The sequence below is a fragment of the Hemicordylus capensis genome, chromosome 17 (genome assembly GCF_027244095.1).
Source record: "Hemicordylus capensis ecotype Gifberg chromosome 17, rHemCap1.1.pri, whole genome shotgun sequence".
In the NCBI taxonomy this organism is placed as follows: Eukaryota; Metazoa; Chordata; class Lepidosauria; order Squamata; family Cordylidae; genus Hemicordylus; species Hemicordylus capensis.
In genome coordinates, this window is record NC_069673.1 from 13374569 (window position 1) to 13392150 (window position 17582).

Below are 17582 nucleotides of genomic sequence, written 5' to 3' on the forward strand. Positions count from 1 at the left end.
AGTCCTATGTGGACCTTTTAAAAAAAAAAAGGTTCATTATTATGATGAAAATTACCTGGTCTATTTTCTGGCATTGTAAAATGGATATTTTCAACAATTGTTGTAAGTTCTTTTGGGATTAGCACCGATCATTGGTAGCACATCTGGTGGGCCACTGTATGAAACAGGATGCTGGACTAGATGGCATAGGTGTAATTGGGGGGGGGCAGGGGGCACCATTGAGGTGGGGGTGCCATACCTGTCCCTGTCCCTGCCACCCCCACCCCCTTGCCCACCTGCCCAGCCCCAGGGGGGCCCCTCAGCCACTTGCCTCCAGCTCCGGCCTAGGATGGGCCAGGCCTGCAAACTGCAGAGCTCTTCTCTCCCTGCCAATCAGCTGATCGGTGGGTGGGCGGGGCTTCCAGAGAGGCCTCCCAGTAGGCCTCCCTGAAGCCTGAACTCGAGTAGGCCCCAAGCAAGGAAGGAAGGGAGGAAGCAGGCAGCAGGCCCTCTGCCCAGACCAGGCCATCCAGAACAGCTATTGCTAGGTAGGCTGTGAATTCCTTTTTGTGGTTGTTACCTCCATAGATAGGGGTCTGCTTGCCATAGGGCTTTGATATGGGGGTGGGGTGAGACTGAGAAGTCTCCAAATATTTAATTTAAAACAGACTGGGAAATGTGCTGGCTTTAAAAACAAAAACTATCTAAACAGGCCCATAAGTGGCTTGTTTCATGTCAGCAAATTACAAACACTTCTGGAACAAGTATATTTTATTTATTTTCATTCAGTCAGTCATAAATGCACTTATGTTCAAGTTGTTTTGCAACCCAGAAGGTCTGAGTGAGACCTGTGAAGCATGTGTGGTGCTTTTATTTTATTTTATTTTATTTTATTTTATTTTATTTTATTTTTCTTGTGTGTGAACTGCTCCCCAATAACTTGCAGGGACTTCAGGGTCAATCTGGCCCACCTGTGAATGCAGCACCTCTAGTCCAGAGGAGATGTGTGTTAAAGGGCTTTAAAAGCCTGGTGTGAAAAGACTCCTGGAATCGAACTTGACTGAATTTGTTCAGAATTCTGAGAAAACAGACATAGGCTCACCCTGCATGGTTGAAAGTATCATTTGCTAATCTGCAGCAAGGGGTCCATTTTAATAATTAGCATTGCTAGTGTGTTCTAGGCATTAAAAGTAGCACAAATATATAGTACTCAATGTATATCACTATATACTGTGAAGTGTGCATGCGTGTGTTCAGTGAAATGTATTTCCAGGCAGCATACTTATTTTGAAATATCAGACTTAAATCCTTGGGGGTCTGGGGTGTGTGGAGCCCCTGGACTTGGAGGGTCTGGCGGCCCATTTTGAAATCCTGTCTCTGGACCCATTCCAACCTTGCTATGCCCCTGGCGGAATAGTTACATATGTATTGATCACTACACATGGGTTTCTGCACAGCACCTGCACAGAAGAAACTTCCATGTCGAAAATGTGTCTCTTGTAAATTGACCCTGAATTTTCCATCCATGACTGGGATAGCTGAGAGTTAGAGTCAATAATAAAAGAACAGCACACTGCTTGTGACAGGAAGGGGCAAATTACAATGATTTCTTAGTTTGGCAGGGGCTGGTTTTGGCCCTGGCAGAACTTGGCTATCTGCTCCTGTTGCAAATTCCTCTGTCTAGTGTGGCAAACTAATGTATCCTCCTCCCTCTTGGTGTCAAAGTAAGCACTAGTGTGGTGAATGCACATATACCCCATCATGAGCCAACAGTCATCATAAGACAAAGGCTGGCAGGAATCATTCACTGGTTTATAGACACACACACACCCCACCACCTTCTTCTTCCCCTATTTTGCTAGTGGCTATTTGGGCAGGTGATCCTCTAGGACAAAGTCATGTTTTATAAAGAATGAGAGGAGACAGAGAAAATGACACTTGGAATCCTTGCATAACTCCTGACTGTTGTTCTAAGTCTTTTACAGAGATGGCTCATGTTTTCAGGTTTTGATCAGCAACCATGTCTAGATGGTACAGTGTTCCTTTTAACGGGGATTTCCAGATATTGCTGACTACAAGTCCCATCATTCCTGCTTGGACAGTGGCGCAATTTCAGTGCTTGCCCTAGGCGCCATTTTCCCTAGTTACGCCTCTGAATACCTGTCTTGTCTTTTCCATTTTGGGACACAAAACCTATTACTATGTTTAAAAGCATTTATTTTCTGGCCATGAGGACTGCAAACTTAGGCTGTTGGTGTGCAAGACATTTCTTTAAAATATATATTTCTAAAGAGCCTTGTAGCCTCATGTTTCCTTTTTCCTGTCCCAGTATACTTGCACGGATGCAGCCCACAACCCACATTTGACTATGGCTGTGACACATTTCCATATTTCCGGGGGTGGTGGGGTGCACACGGTGGGGGGGGGGCAATTTCAGTGCTTGCCCCGGGCGCCGTTTTCCCTAGTTACGCCTCTGCTAGATGGGCCTTGGGCCTGATCCAACAGGGCTGTTGTTATGTTCTTATGTTCTCACCTTCAATCTTTCGATCACAACTGATTGTCAGTGGGTATATAGGCTGAGTTTTGAGATCATTGGTGTATGAGTAAGCTTTGTAATGGCTTGTTCAAGAGCATTTGCTAGAAGGAGTTGCATAAGAGTAAGTGTACTACATAAGCTGTTGGCTTGGTTTGTTGCAATACTATTTTTGAGAAGGTTTTCTTATGATGTTCTGTGCTTATATTTATTACTAGTTGAGTGTTTGTGTCGTTCAGAAATCTCTTTACCTTTGGGAATGAGATCACGGCATGTCTTCACTACATCTTGTAATACAAGCAATTTATATATTGTAAGTTCTTCACAAACATTCTGTTCTTGTTCATTACTACCAACCAACCTTTATTACGGTCAAAGACCAGCATAAAATTACAAGTTAAAAGAAAGTGATACTAAGAGGGCTAATAAAAGGTACAAATTATAAGTTACATGTTGAAAATAAAGGTGATTGCAAGTACAATGCACAATATTGTGAACAGGCTGAAATTAAAAATAATTGCAATTTTTAAAAAGACATGCTGAAATAAAAATTACATACTAATACTAAGAAATTAAAACCTGCTACAAATAAAAGAATACTATATCTATGATAGAAAATGCACAGAGAAGATAGAATATAAAATGGTAAAATCCAGTTTAAAAATTAAAAAGCAATAAAAGCAGTAAAAACAAGAGTTCATTACTATGTTGTCTGATATATGGTATCCTTTGTGGGGATACCTTATATTGGGTCTGAAATATGTTTGAAGTTTATATAGTAACTGAGTTTTATCTCTTGGAAGATTGGGACATTGGAGCATGTTGATCAATGTTATTTGACAAGATCAGCTTTCACTTATACTTGACAAGGACATCTGGAAACTGTGGTCACTAAGTCACTGTAGTGGACTCTTACTTTCATATTTCTGCTTCATGGATTTCATTACTCCTTTTTGATATACAGTGTGTGGACGCATTCATTCATGTGTTGTACTAATTTCCACATTATAGACTTTATTGCTCCTCTCTGAATTCATAATTGTTCTATCAATATTTTCCATTTTACTTTGAATATATTTTCTACTATAGAGTCATTTGACTAGATTGTGTGTTTTTTTCCTTATTGGTCAGTCTGGAGGAAGATCTTCTTGGTTTCTTGTGGATTTGGGAATTGGACACTTTGGCTCTACGGGGGTTAAATGAAGAGCTTGATTTTTTTTTTTTTACTATGCTTAAGTGAAGGGTGAGATACTCCTTTAAGCTGATGTGTTTAGAGTTAATGGATTACAGCCAGGTTCATTGGCCATAGTATAAATTTGCTTCTCCAGTTGGCAATGTCATAAGCTTGTGAGAAGGCAAAGGACTACTTTTTAGAGTTCTCTTTGGAATATTATAAATATAAGTTGCCATGAGTGTGATGGTTTCTTTGTTATCTTGTTGCAAAGTTTCTGCATTTTAAAATGTCATTTTAGCATATAGGTATATTTTGCTCCTGACAAAAAAGCTTCATCCAAAAGTACAAATCATAAGACATCAGGTGAAGAAAGTAGCGACAATTACAGCTTTTCCTCTACTTCAGCAGTCTTTGGGAAGAAACCCGACCCACACAGAGCATACTCGTATCCAAAGAGGAGAAACAGAGAAATACGAACTCGGAATTCCACCAGAGGACCAGAAGGAGTGTATAGTGATGGATTTATCAAACACAACATTGACATTTGAAGAACAGGTTTTAGAAAGAGGACTCTCGTGTACCAACTACTACTACAGATATTTATATACCGCTCTTCAACAAATTTTTCAAAGTGTTTTACATAGAAAAATAATACATAAATAAGATGGTCCTCTATCCCTACATAAATAAGATGGTCCTCTATCCCTAAAGGGCTCACAAATCCTGTACAGACACGTTTGGACCTTTTCAAACTCATTAGAAAATTTGAGTTGAAACATTTTACCAGAACAGGACACAATCTTGTACAACATCCTTTCAAACCTTCCTCCTTTTTGGTGCCACCAGGATCTTCTCATCCTGGGACTCATAAATTATCCACAGACTGTGATATAATTATAAAAGCAGACAAGGGTGGAGCCATAGTGATGCTTAACAGATCAGATTACGAAAAAGAGGTGTATCATCAATTATCTGATCTAACTACATATAAATTATGTGCCAAAGTTCCATTAGTATCCATACAGTCTAAAATCAGGCAGGGGGGGGGATTCTTCCACAATCCTATTGACGTCAAAAATATACCGAGACAGTTCACCACATGTAATACCTCTCATGATAGTGTCCTTGTAAACTATACATAGGGAAAACTTCTAGAAAACTTAAACGGATTGGGGAACACAAATGCAACATCCAGAATCAACACAAAGGAGAACCAATAGTAAAAACATAACCACAAACCTACAGAATATATCTTTTGGACAACAGAGCAAGTGGAAAGTCAGAATGAAGAGGTTGCAGTGGATTTTGAGACTGCAGACCATTGCACCCAAGGGGTTAAATGAAGACTTACATAATATCTCTCTCTTTAAAACGAGATAATAAGACACTCCTGATACTCCTTTTGATCAATCACTCATCCATTCAATCAGAATACTCTAGAACAATATATTAACTACAGGCATCTGCTTTAAAACTGGTTTTAAAACAGAAAGAAAGACAAATACCCTTGGTGGTGCAGGAAGATAACTCCAGAAAAACAAATATTGGGATTAACTTTATCTACCCAAGATATGTTCTATATCTTTTCATTTCTCCTTCCCTTGATTTTAGCAAGATGTCTTCTAATTTTTCTGTGCTTGTTTCTGCCCTTGTTACTATATATATATATAAAAAAAACCATAGCTCAGTGACTCCTATCAGGTGGTTGGTTTCACTGGCATTTTATACAGCGTTTGAGATCTTTACATGGCTTTTATAAAACATTTAGTTTTATTCCAACTACACTATGTTTATACTTCAACAGTTTTGATTTTTTAATATAGATTTTTAATATTTTATAATTTCTTGGAGTAATTTTTAAGTTGTTTTGTAGAATTGCCTCTGAAGAAGAGCATTGCCTTGAAACACACCAGGCAACACCAAACCAATTTTACTCAAATGTTTGTATTGGCATGCTTTCATAAATCAGTCAACCTGTCGGGCTGTTAGTCAGTATCTCTCTCTCTCTCTCTCTCTCTCTCTCTCTCACATCAGGCAGCAAAGTTAAGAATCTATATTTTAATGTAATTACAAACTGCAGGTGAGAGGTGCGATCTTAGAAGAAGCATTCCCCTCCCGTTAGAGAGAAAACGGAGATGCCTCTTGATCTGCTGGCTGTGTGTGTGTGTGTGTGTGTCTCAAACTCCTGTGCACATTTACCAGGGAATATATCCCAATTAATGTAGTGGGACTTGTTTCCAAATAAACATGCCTAGGATGGCACAGCAAGAGAATGCAACTGCAGCTACCATTTCACAGGAGTCAGGTGATGCAAGCAGCCAATGGGACTCCATCTGACCCTATAAATCTGCTGTTTCTGGCAGGCCTCTTCTCTCTGAGCCACGGACTGCTTAAGCAGCTCTCTAACTGCCCATCCCTGCTCTCCAGCTCAACTTGGGTCCCAGAGCACGGTCTAAGGGCACATGATACAATCACCTTGCTGAAGCTAAGCAGGTCTTTGTGTAGTCAGTGTCTGGATGGGAGACCACATGTGGGGGATGGGGCTGTAACTCTTCGATAGAGCCTCTGCTTTGCACGCAGAAGGTTCCAAGTTCCCTCCCTGGCAGCATCTCCCAGATAGGGCTGAGAGAGACTCCTGCCTCAAACCTTGGAAAAGCTGCTGCCAGCCTGTGTAGACAATACCAAGCTAGATGGACCAAGGGTCTAACTCAGTATGAAGCAGCTTCGTATACTTATATTTATTTGTTCTGGATGGGGCGGTTTAAAATGTAATCAATAAATAATAAAAGTTTATATCACCTGATACGCGTGTCTCATATGCTTGGGAAGGGTCATCACTCAGCGGAAGAGCACCTGGAGACAGTCCAAGCTTCAAACTAGGTAGAACTTGGAAAGATCCCCTCTCTGAAACCCTGGAGAGTGGCTGCCAGTAAGTGTAGACAATCCTGAGCTCGATGGATCAAAGCTGTGACTCCATATAAAGCAGCTTCCTATGTTCTTGTGACCACCAGCTTGCTTCTAACCCACTCATCCAAATGCATGCTGAACATCTCTCTTTCCTTTTGGAGTTTGATCTCCACCTCATGTCTGATCCTTAACGCGATTTGTGAGGAAGCCGGTTAACACGTGCCTGACACATCTTTGATACAACCATCATATACGGGAAGCAGCTTGACCCCTGAAGGTTCTCTCGTATCGCAAGATTGACATTTCACATTGACTTTGCTTCAGGCTTATCAACAAATCTAAGCCAATTTTATTAAAGAGCATGCCAGAAAGAGACAACTTTATAGAGAGCACAGTGTCAAAAAAAGAAAAAGGCGGTGGGATTTGTTTGGCAATTTTATTTGCTTTTCTCCCCCTTTTGGATGTTGCTTGTGAAGAAATCTGCGGTTTGATTAGTTGATTGACTTGGTTGATTAAACAATTGACTCAGTCTGTTCTTTCTCGTGTCAGCCTACCACATTAGCTGGTCTTTTGAGTTGTGGGAACTCTTGCTTGCTTCCGTGTCGCTCTGAAAAATCCGCAGACGTTGTATGGGAGAAGGATCCTCCAAATTCACCTTCAAACAAGGTCATCATGTGGGGGTAGCCCATGGGCACAACCCCCAATTAATTGCTCTGAGCGCTGCATCTAATCAGCTGTCTCCATGAGATTTCCCACAGCAGGCTTCACTGCGAATTCAAAGTTGCCCCCCAAAACAGACACAAAAATACTTTTTTAAAACCCAGGATATCAATTGGGCTCACCTACCTTTCTGCTACTACCACCTTCATAGCTGCTGTGTTAAAACAGTCGAGACTCTTAAAAAGTAATTACTCATAGAGGGTATGGGTGAGGTTTGTTTATTTATTTAACATATTTGTAAGTATACCACACAAAACACTTCTAATTCTCAAAAGCAGGGCTGTGGGCCCAGATTCAGGATCTTTTCCATACCTAGCAGTACCCATGAACTGAGGTCTACATCTACAAATTTTTCAGGTCCAGAATCTGGGTGATTTGTTTTGGACCCGAATCTGGCTAGCTAGCACAGGGATGACTTGTTTTGTCCACAAATCGCCCAAACCCAGTGGATTCGGGTATGAATCATTTTGTACCCCAAATTGATTCGCACATCCCTTCTTAGCAATACCCCTACCTTGAAATATACCGCATGTTGAAATTGGGTGCCAGTTCTCCAGTCCAACCAGGACATCCACCTAGATGCTTCTACCTAGTGGTGATGGTGGGGCAAAACCAAGGTAGTCCTAGGCAGAGGGAGGGCAGGGCCTCCAAAGGCCTTTAGGTCCAGGCTCCAAAATTACCTAGGTGCACCTCTGGCCCTAGGCATAGGCGGATCAGATGGTGAGCAGGAAAGCAAGCAGCCGTGGCGGTTGCCAGGACACGACACGGGAGAAGCAAGCTGAAAATATACTTCTTTGAGGTGCAGTGGCTTGCCTGTCCCCCACCCCCAATGATGGCTGCAGAAACAAAGAGGATGGAAAGTACATTCAGCCATATGGACGACGATGCCCCACAGGCAGGTCCCTCTCTTTATTTGGGCAAGTGGGTGGCTGGGCAGGCTACGGGGTCTGCCTGCTGGCTCGGATCATGGGGGGAGGAACCTGCATTTGGGGGTGCGAAAGTCAGGCTTTGCCTGGGGTCCCAGAAATCCTTGGGTAGGACCTGGGTGAGTATACCGGATGTGCCTGAAATCCAGAATGGAGACCTATGCATTGGATCCTTGCCACTGGAACAGCCTAGATGTATATATCAGGCGGTATATACATATGATAGATCTCTCTGTTCCGTGACTTCAAGGCCAGAAGTGATGGCCTCACGGAAGCCAACGGGACATAAGACAAGAGGAACCTGAGAACATTATTCTTTCTCCTGCTCATGCAAATGTCCTCAATATTATTTATATATTCAGTGCCACATCTAAATAATATATACATTTATGCTAAGGTAATTGCCTCAACTTGATAATTTGTCCTAGTTTGTGGTGTTGTTTTTTTTAATGCCTGGGCAAGAAAGATGCAGCTGAATATTAAAAATGTGGTGTTATCTAGTTTATGCTTTTCTTGAGGTTTAAAAGTTAGCTCTCTCAAGAGGGAGGGGGATCTAACACAGTGTGTCTTTCCCAACAGAGTGTAGTCACTGGGGGCAAGAAAGAGAAGGAGCAGTGCATCATGGGAAATGAAATGGAAGAGGTGTGTGTGTGTGTGTGTGTGTGTGTTCATTACATTTTCAGGCTAACTGAAAATGTAATTGACTTAAAAAATCTTCAAAAAAAACACCACCACACCCTGAAAGATTGAAAGACCAGTTGGAGAACATTAGGAACATAGGAAGCTGCTAATAGAGTCAGGTACTTGGTCCATCTAGCTCAACACTGTCTTCACTGACTGGCAGCAGCTCTCCAAGGTTTCAGGCAGGAGTCTCTCCCAGCCCTACCTGGAGATACCACCAGGGAGTGAACCTGGGAACCCCCCCACCACCACCAACTGGGGGACAGAGTAGATCATTCAGGGGACATGACAAGGTGGAAAGACCCAAGGACCCAGACTTTAGGTGGCCCCACACTACTGGGGCGCCCAGTGGCCTTTGGTTGGGGATTATGGGAGCTGAAGTCCAATAACATCTGGGGACCCTACAGTGAGAATCCCTGGTCCAGAGTCTCTGTCCCTCTTGGAACACCTACCAGCATCCATCTCTGAGGTCCCACCTCGGCCATGGTCCCTACCTGGAGCAGGATAGCTATTTCCTTTCTTTTCTTCATAGTGAACAGGCTTCCCTCAGCTCCATTTGAATTGGGTCAGCAGGGTTAGAAGCTTAGAATTGGGTTAGAAACATTGATGGCGACCACTTTACCAAATTTCTGGTAGGACGAATTCGTAATGGTCTTGTCAAACTGGCGGCACCTTATCGCATTGCCTTGTCAACTGTCCCTCAAGGCTAACACAGACATTATAAAGAGCTTTTGCATAAGCACAGCATTCTTCACATGAAACAGCTTCCATGCTTCATCGGAGAAGTGTCAGGGTTGTGGAAAACCCTTGTTCCTAAGACGCCAGACTTCTCTTGGCCTTGCCCATGGTTTCCTGGAGCCTCTAAAAGCACCCTTTGGAGTCATTTGCTGAGCTTTGTCTGAGCTGTGATTAGTGTCCGATCCCTGCTAACTGAGCGCAGAGGCATCTTTAAAAAGTGGCGATTCCCTTTTATTGAGCAGGAGGAGAGCAACTGGCCCTGTCCAACCCCAGCACAGCAATTTCCAGCGGCGGCTGCTGCTGGTGTCTTCCTCATCTCTCTCTTAGATTGTGAGTCCTTTGGGGACAGGGAGCCTATTTATTTATTTAGTTATATGTAAACCGCTGGACTTTGAAGAAGCAAGATAGAAAAAGCATTGATGCTTTTGAACTTTGGTGCTGGAGAAGACTTTTGAGGAGACCATGGACAGCCAGGAAAACAAACCAATGGATCCTAGAACAAATCAATCCAGAATTTGCACTCCGGGCACAAACGACCAGGCTCAAACGATCATATTTCTGACAACACATTATACGAAGATCCAGCTCCCTTGAGAAGTCCACAATGCTGGGGAAGGTTGAAGGAAAGAGAAGAAGAGGACGGCCAGTAGCAAGGTGGATGGACTCGATTATGACAGCCATGAATGCACCACTGAGAGACCTTGAAGGCCAAGTGGAAGACAAATCATCCTGGAAAGAATCTATGTCAGGATTTCTTAACCTTGGGCCCCCAGATGTTGTTGGACTACAACTCTCAAAATCCCCAGACATGGCCTTTGTGGCTGGGGATTTTGGGAGTTATAGTCCAACAACATCTGGGGGCCCACGGTTAAGAAACCCTGATCTGCTGTCAGTCAGTGTTGACAATACTGAGCTAGATAGACCAATGGTCTGACTCAGTATCTGGCAGCTTCCTATGTTCCTATGACCTCTGGGGACATCTCGGTCCATACCATGCAATGGCATGCAGCCCACCTCTGGAAAGTCAGCCAAGCCAGATCCCTGCTTCCCTTCTCTGGCAGGTTTTACCTCCCACCTCTTTACCTTACCAAAACTTGACATTGCGATGAAAAAAGATTAGGAGTGTTGACGGGCCTGCAAAGGTGACAGCTACAAAGAATTATGGTGCAATCAGCTTGTCAGAATGCCCATTAGGGGGCTAAAAATCCTTCCCGCTCTCCAACACGAGCCAAACTGATTTATGGCTCGGTGCAGTTCATGAACTCATCAGTGGTTTTGCATGGGGAAGAGAGATGGATTTCCTTCTGAGTGCTTGGCTCACTTTCAAGATGTCCTTCTGCGTCTTATCGTCTTGACTGTGTTTGGGAAATGGCGGGTTAGGGAGTGTGAAAGCAGTCCTGTTTGGAAACATGCACCTTTAGGTGAAAATGTGCACCAAAATATTCCATTTTGGCTCACGTTTTCCTTTAAAAGCGCATTCTGGTTTGGTTTTTCAAATTTTGATATATAAAATGTATAGCTTACTTCCCCACCCCCACCTTACAGTGGCAGGTCAGAAAGAAGTTCCAGATAAGAAATAAGACAGAAAAGAAAAAAACAGCATTTTTTTTAATGTTGCACATTTTTTTTAAATTTAAACTTGAATATATCCAACAGTCCGCCTTTGACAAAGACAATGAAGTTTGCTTCCTCCTGCTGAAATCTGTCAACATCCAGCATTCTAGTCATAGTACCACACTGGCTCATATGTGACTATTCCTCAGCAGTATTTGTATTTTTGGCCAGCTTGCCTCTTCTGCATACTGTGTATTTCTGGCTTGCCTCTTCAGCACATGGTATATTTCTGGCCGACTTGCCTCTTCTGCACACTGTTTATTGCTGACAGACTTGCCTGTTCTGTATATGGTATATTTCTGACCAACTTGCCTTGCCTGCACACTGCTTGTTTTTGACTGACTTGCTTCTTCTGCACACTGTCACATCCTATAAGCGATGAAATTGGCCTGTGTCCTCACATGTGAGACATCTCTTCTGCAAGGCTCACAGTTTGACCTGAGCAGAAATATATTGCTATGTTTGATCTTTTGCATGACCTCTGAGCCTTATAAGCCGGACAAACTCATATCCAATAACCAATTTTGGTGGCATCCGTAAAACTAGCACTGCCTTCTCTTATTTTATTCATACAAGTCTGACATTTCCAGCCTGAAATGATACAGTCTGATAGCATAAAATGGTCCTCATGGTTTAGCAAGTAGAATAATACACATCCAACATGGCCTTCAACTAACTACTGTTATAAAACTTTCCTCCTCAGACAAAAGTTGTGGGATTCTGATTTACGGACGAGACTTTCTTCCAGTACATTTCTGTCTTCTTTGGCGGCTCTCGGCTGCAAATGAATAGTATAAACAAAATGTCTCCTTTCATCACGGGCTGCTTCTTTGGGTGAAATCATTGTGTCTTCTGCGATTGCCCAGCAGGGTCAGTTAGAGCATCATATCTCCCAGGACAGGGAGGTTGAGCAAAGGGAGGCACCATTACACTGTGCTCATAAATAATCGGTTGCTGCAGCTGACTTTGGGGTGAAGGAATGCCCTATGACACACAGAGAGAGCCATAAAAGTACCGGGATTTGCAAATCCAGACTACACAGCCACGTAAAGGAAACAGCCTGGAAAAGAGAAACTCCTCATGATGAGGATGATGAGGATGATGCCTGGGGTGATATAGCAAGACTCTGGAGCAATCCCAGCAGGCTTTGCATCAGAGGTCCAAACTTAACAGGCTGCTCTTTAGGTCTCTAGGGTGGCCTACTGCCCAAATCCGCTAGGCATTGTACCACACTGGCTTATATGTGCAACCGTTCTTCAGCTGTAGATTTCTGGCAGGCTTGCCTCTTCTGCACACTCGATTCCTGGACAACTATCCCGTCTGCACTGCCCACTGTTATTAGAAGCAATGAAATGGGCCCACATCCTAGTTATGCAGGCCAAAGACACAAATCCTTTTGCAGGATTTTGACCTGTGTGGGTAACCTTTTTTGTATTTCTTACAATAAATTAAAAAGCCTTAATGTATATACAGCTTAAAATAATAATAATAATAATTTTTCAATGCATCCTAGAGCACAGTCTGAGTGAGATAGTTTAGGAACAGAGGAAGCTGCCATATACTGAGTCAGACCCTTGGTCTATCTAGCTCAGTATTGTCTTCACAGACTGGCAGCGGCTTCTCCAAGGTTGCAGGCAGGAATCTCTCTCAGCCTGATCTTGGAGATGCTGCCAGGGAGGGAGCTTGGAACCTTCTGTTCTTCCTAGAGTGGCTTCATCCCCTGAGGGGAATATCTTACAATGCTCACATGTGGTCTCCCATTCAAATGCAACCAGGGCAGACCCTGCTTAGCAAAGGGGACAAGTCATTCAGGCAACCACAAGACCAGATGCTTCCCCCCACTCCATGGAATCTAAAATAGCCCTACTATCTGTATTACATTAAATCACTTCCCTCCTCTTTCTACCAGCTCTGTCATTGTCCTTGTTGTTTTGCTCTGAATACACTTCTTTCAACAGGACTCCTGAGATTCTTGTAAGTTGTTGAAATAGCACCATTACAAGAATGAGGGGAGAGGTCCCTGCCCCCAAAGACTTACAGATTTGAAAACAGGCACAAGGAAGTGCAATTATTCCTCATCAACATCTGTATTTCTGGCCAGCTAGCCTCTTCCACGCACTATATTTCAGGCCAGCTTGCCTCTTCTGCATGCTGCCAGCTGTTGTTGTAAGCGATGAAATGACCCCTCTCCAAGAAAGCTATCCTGTAGAAGTTTCTAGGCCAATCTTGCTTGCTGCTCCTGAGTGAGGGAGGCTTTCTCTTTGGCTGACTCCAGATCTCGCTTGCTTTCATCTGCACCGGAGCCAGGAATGACACCCTGCAGCTGTTTCCTACCCTCCGATGGATGCCATCTGAGATAATGGATGGCCTACCCAATTGAAGGCCTTAGACAAATCAATTAAGATAGCTGCGAGCCCATTGATTCATACCCGTCGCTATAAAAATCTCATCGATCGCCTTGAGAAGTGCCAAGGTGCGCGCGCACCACAGATGGCCAACCTGTCAGTGGCCTGATCAATAATGGTACATTCTGGAAACTTTACCCTGGAGTCCTATTGGATGGGGGCAAGGTTGGGCCTGGCTTAAAGAGCCAAACCCAGCCCCTCTGCCCCTTATGGACCCCTGGACTTCAGTTTGTAACCACACTGGTTGAAATCACATTCTCCCCCCCCCCCCCCACACACACACCCCTTAATTCTCCACCGGAGGGGAGTGGGAACTGTCACTGAATGTTTATTTATTTTATTTTATTTATTTTTACATTTATATCCCGCTCTTCCTCCAAGGAGCCCAGAGCAGTGTACTACATGCTTGAGTTTCTCCTCACAACAACAACCCTGTGAAGCAGGTTAGGCTGAGAGAGAAGCGACTGGCCCAGAGTCACCCAGCTAGTCTCATGGCTGGATGGGGATTTGAACTCGGGTCTCCATGGTCCTAGTCTAGCACTCTAACCACTACACCGCGCTGGCAGTGTTGACAGTTGCAGCTTTGAAGGCATGGGGAAAGGATGAATGGCATCCAGTGCGGAGGATGGGGAGACAGTGGCCCCCAAATGGGAGCTTTGTCTGAGGCAGCACAGTGGTGGGCATTTCAACCCAGAATAAAACATAGGAAGCTGCCATATACTGAGTCAGACCCTTGGTCCATCTAGCTCAGTATTGTCTACACAGACTGGCAGCGGCTTCTCCAAATTTGCAGGCAGGAGTCTCCCTTAGCCCTATCTTGGAGATGCTGTCAGGGAGGGAACTTAGGACCTTATGCATGCAAGCAGGCATGTGCTCTTCCCAGAGTGGCCCCAACCCCTGAGGGAAATCTCTTCCAGTGCTCATGCATGTAGTCTCCCATTCAAATGCAAACCAGGGTGGACCCTGCTTAGCAAAGAGGACCATTCATACTTGCTACCACAAGACCAGCTCTCCTCCCAAAGACCAGTTCTCTTCCCAAAAGATTGGGGGTGGAAGAATCTGGTCTTGCAGTAACGGGCATGTATTGTTCCCTTTGCTAAGCAGGGTTTGCCCTGGCTTGCATTTGGATGGGTGACTACATGCGAGCCCTGTAAGATCTTCTCCTAAGGCAAGGGTCTACAACCTGTGTCCCTCTAGGTGTTGCTGAACAGTCTGTCCCTGAACACAAGTTGCTGGGGCAAGAGCAGGAGAAGGCTGTCTTCTTCCTGCCTTGTGGGTGCCCTGGAGGCATCTGATTGGCCGGCTCCAATGCCCAACAGCCAATCAGGAAGGCAAAATGTGTCTGGACTTCCCTTGCCAGCCTGCCATCGAGTATTACTGATGAGGCTTTCTTGGGAGCTGGGGCATGTTTCTTTCTCGACCCCTCCACCCAAGAGGATTTCCAGGCTGAGGCCATGCGTTCCAGGCCTCGGGCTGAAGTTCTCCATCATTTCATCTCAGGCGTTGTAGACAGACGTCCAGATCAAGTGCCTTGACATGCTGGCAACCCCGGATCGATAGCCAGAAGGACAGATCAATTCCCATGACAGCCCCGGACCAGTATAATCACTTTCCTTTCACCCTGTCAAAGTCGCCTCGGATTTTCTCTATCCTGAGTTGGGCCAGTTGGTTTCCCCGCCCTGCCTTCGAGCTTTCCTAAGCATTCTGAATGGCTCGATATTCCCTATACCTTTATTTTTTAAAGGGCTAATGGCTGACGTTCTGTCTGGCATTGTGTCACACTCTGCTGTGACCAAGAAAGGGGAGGAGCGATGCAGAAACGAGTCGGCTCCGTTCTCAATGGCTGCGTTTGCCAGGAGCTGAGTGCTCACCTCAACCAATTGCCTTTTGAATGCTGCCTCTTATAAAAATAACTCTCTAAGTGTCTTTTTAAAACTTCTGTTACATAAGGGAGAAATGTTCTCTCAGCTGCCCTAGTTTCTTTACTTGTAAGGTTTCTGTTTTCCATAGGCGAGCATTCAGAACGGAATCTACCGCCAACGGCAGGGTGAAATAACTCTGGCCCTCTCGTTGATGGCGGACTGCAGCCAAGTGGCGTTGTGGTTAGAGTGTTGGAATAGGAACGGGGAGACCCGAGTTCAAATCCCCATTCAGCCCTGAAACTTAGCAAATGGCTCTGAGCCAGTCACTTCTCTCTGTCTCACCCACCTTGCAGGGCTGTTGTGAGGAGAAACATAACTATGTACAATGCTCTGGGCACCTTGGAGAAAGAGTGGTTTATAAGTGTAAATATAAGCATGAAATAAAAATAAGTGCCCATCAGCCTCAGCCACAATGGCCAGTAGTCAGGGATGGTGGAAATTGTAGTCCGACAGCTGCAGGACCAAGGTTCTGCACCCCTGACCTACGATCTGAAGTGGTGGTACAGTCCTTGCTATTACCTTAGGACTTCACCGTTTCATTTCCCACCATAGCATGGGGATGTGTGTGTGTGTCACATGACAGAATTGTCTGGTACAGCCAAGACACGACACTCTCGCCTCGTTGAGGCCGACTCGATTCTGCTGTATCCTCTCTTTCTTTGGGTTGTCCTTTGCGTCCCCTCTTTCTCAATCTATTAAGTATTCTTCGACCTTTTGGAGACAAGGGCATTCTGACATCACCCAGCACACAACAACTGGGCTCTCTCCGTTATTTATCACTTCAAATGCTCTTCCCCTTCTCGACTTCAGGAACGTTTGAGGTCAAGCCGAGTTTGCCGCTCCGAACAGCTGAGTTTTTGAGTTTGGGGGCAGGAGAAACTATCAGACAAGGAAGGCGTGTGGGGGAGGAAGGGTCGAGAGGTGGCTTCAGAAGGGACTTTTGAAAGAAAACCGGTGTCCCAAGTTGGTTGAGAACATCTGTCATGAAATAAACTGCCGTCTTTTTTTTTTTTTAAACCCAGAAGTCCCTTGGAAGAGCGTGACATGAAGACCATAGGCCTGGACCACAGAGAATGGTCTTGGGGTGAGCCAAACCTCCTCCTCATAGGGTGAAATTTGAGGGGAATTGGGGTCAACTTGGGGGAGTTCTTATGAAAATTCTAGGGGTTCCTGATGGGTGGACTTTCTCTCCCCCCTTTTTTGCACCATTTTGGTAATGGCGACAGAGTTCATTTAGATGCCAGCCAATCAGCAGGTGCCTTTCCACTCTCCCAGCATGCCTCTGGAATGGTTACATCATGTCATAGCACCCCTTGAAGGGATGGGGGGGTGGGACATAACCGTTTTCAGCCTGCAGTCACTGGGCAGAGTTGACACTGTCATTGCAATAAGCTAACCCCACCCACACTTCCTGAAAAATCCTCAAAATGGTTGTCAAAGGAGGGGACAATTTCCAACCAGCGCTAATTGCTGATGAACCTTCAGGGTCTGGCTGAAGCCTTCCTCCAAGCCATTGGAAATCCAGGCTGCTTGGCTTGAGTTCCCGGGGCAATTCCTTTTCAAGCGTTTCCTGGGAGCCACATCAACCTTGCGGTGGGCTTACCCCCCGCCCTGTTCCGGCTCCCGATTAGGTAACAGCATTAGGCTTGAAGGATTGGCTCCTGAGAAGCCAAATAGCTGGCCCCCGTATTATTCGTTGGATTCTAAGTAGTTGTTGTTACATCTTATTCATCTGGAAAATAATTTTAAACAGCCATGAAAAGAGCGGATTCCTCTCGGTTAAAATGATCGCGGGCGCCAGGGCCGCTGACATATAGTAACATGATTCACTTGGACAGTTAGTGACTGCACATCCAATTCATTTCTTCTCTGGAGCACCAAGTTATTATCTGAAATGCACAAGGTGTCTGGGGCTAACGTATGATCAGCCGGGGACGCTTTTGACGGCTTGAAGAGCAATCAATAAAAATTGTCTGCCTAGGT

General features: G+C 44.6%; 1 protein-coding gene across 1 annotated transcript in view; it reads left to right on the forward strand.

Moving 5' to 3' along the window:
* Positions 1 to 414: 414 nt before the first annotated feature.
* Positions 415 to 17582, forward strand: part of MVB12B (multivesicular body subunit 12B) — a 165343-nt gene continuing 148175 nt past the window's right edge. The window contains exon 1 of the mRNA XM_053281992.1: positions 415 to 527. The gene's annotated coding sequence lies outside the window, so the exon portion shown is untranslated. The remainder of the gene's footprint in view (positions 528 to 17582) is intronic.